Source organism: Acanthisitta chloris, unplaced genomic scaffold (genome assembly GCF_000695815.1).
Source record: "Acanthisitta chloris isolate BGI_N310 unplaced genomic scaffold, ASM69581v1 scaffold29301, whole genome shotgun sequence".
NCBI classification, from domain to species: Eukaryota; Metazoa; Chordata; class Aves; order Passeriformes; family Acanthisittidae; genus Acanthisitta; species Acanthisitta chloris.
In genome coordinates this window covers 1-2,154 of record NW_008654777.1, presented here as the reverse complement: position 1 = coordinate 2,154, position 2,154 = coordinate 1, and positions in this window count along the sequence as shown.

Sequence of the window (2,154 nt, the reverse complement as noted above, 5' to 3'; positions counted from 1 at the left end):
TGCCCAATTCTCCCAGCACTATCCTTGCCCAGTTCCCCCAGCACTGCTTTGCCCAGTTCTCCCAGCACTGTCCTTGCACAGTTCTCCCAGCACTATCCTTACCCAGTCCTCCCAGCACTACCTCTGCCCAATTCTCCCAGCACTATCCTTGCCCAGTCCTCCCAGCACTGCTTTGCCCAGTTCTCCCAGCACTGTCCTTGCACAGTTCTCCCAGCACTATCCTTACCCAGTCCTCCCAGCACTACCTCTGCCCAATTCTCCCAGCACTATCCTTGCCCAGTCCTCCCAGCACTGCTTTGCCCAGTTGCCCCAGCACTGTCCTTGCCCAGTGCTCCCAGCACTGCCTGCCTCCATTTCCCAGCTCTCCCCAGTCCCAGCTGTGCCCAGTTCTCTCCTCCCAGTTCCTCGTGCCCTTTTCTAACTCCCCACATTCTGAGCACCAGTTCAGTCCAGTTTCCCCCACCTCAGTTCCCTGGACCAGCTGTTTCCCATTCTCCCACCTCCAGCCATTTCCAGTCCCACCAGTACTCAGCCATCCTTCCAGTATCCCCAGATGATTCCCTTTCCCACTAGCACTCAGCCATCCTTCCAGTATCCCCAGCTGATTCCCAGTGCTCCCAGCTGGGAGCAGGGTGTGAGGTGCTCTGCCCCCCTCAAAGTGCTGCCAAGGCTCCCAGATGTGCCACACACTTCCAGCACCCCAAATCTTGGGCTTCATCCCCCTCCCCATGCATTGAGCTGTGAAGCCAATCCCAAGAGGGAGAAATGGGAATGAAATGACAAAGGGGATGGAAAAAGTACTTTACACCCCAGAAATGAGGGGTGGGTGAGGGTCCAGCTGCTCCTGGTGAGCTCCTGCTTGGAGAGTTGGGCTCTGCAGCAAGGAAAGCTGGAAAAGGAGCTGGTTCTTGACCATTTGACAGCTCAGCCAAGGTTTGGGAGGGTTTGGGGGAGCACAGAGAAGGCAGCCTGGCACTGTGGGTGAGCTTCTCTTTGCTGCTGCACCCATGGGTCCCTGTTCCCCTCTACAAAGGGTTTCAGACTGGATTTTAGGGATGGATTTTCTCCTGGGAGTGAAGCCCAGGAATATGAAGGGATACAGGAGGTGGTTGCTATGGGCAAACATCTGACCCAGCACAGACAGAGCTGGTCCCATCTCAGCAGCTCCAGAACAGCAGAGTTGATTTTTCCCAGTGTCCCCAAGGTCCCTGTGAGCCTGAGCCTGCACCCACAGAGCCTCATCCTCCCCTTCAGCCTGTCCATGTGTCCATCTGCTCTGCTTGGCTGCTGCTCATGGAGCAGTTTGCTGCGCTCCTGGTGCTTTCCTGGCTATCCTGGGCAGAGGAACTTGAGCAGGATCCAAATCAGAGAGGTTTGGAGCTGCTTTCTCCCACTTTTGGATACCAGAGCAGGAGCAGCAGCTCCTGGGATAGTTTGCAGCTCCTGGTGCTTTCCTGACTATCCTGGGCAGAGGAGCTTGAGCAGGATCCAAGTCAGAGAGGTTTGGAGATACTTTCTCCCACTGTAAGACACCAGAGCAGGAGCTACTGGGATAGTTTGCTGCTCCTGGTGCTTCCCTGGTTATCCTGGGCAGAGGAACTTGAGCAGGATCCAAGTCAGAGAGGTTTGGAGCTGCTTTCTCCCACTGTTGGATACCAGAGCAGAAGCTCCTGGGATAGTTTGCTGCTGTCTGGGACACTGCAAGAGCCACAACACCCCAAAGTAAAACCTCTCCCAGTCCTTCCCTGAGCAAAGACAGGTCCAAGGTCAAGGGCAACTTCCCGAGCTACTGCTGCGCAGCTCCTCCCTAACCCGAGCTGCAGTCCCAGCTGGATTCGCTTCCCAGCGCCGGGAGCTGAGCAGAGAGAGCCCTGGGCAGACTGGGAATGACTCACCCAGCAACGGAGCAACACAGGCAAACACGCGGCGCACACAGAGGCACACGCGTGTCAGGCTCCGGCAATGATTAATCCTCGCCGATGAGTCACGACTGGCACGGGAGGGATGGGGACGGAACCGCCGCGATGGTCCAGGGTCCAACTTTCAAACAGCAACAGCTCCGAGCTGGGAATGCAGCCAAGAGCTGCGGGGAGAGGCTGGGGACAACCTCCTGGAATTGTCACTGCTGACAACCTCCTGGAATTGTGACTGGGA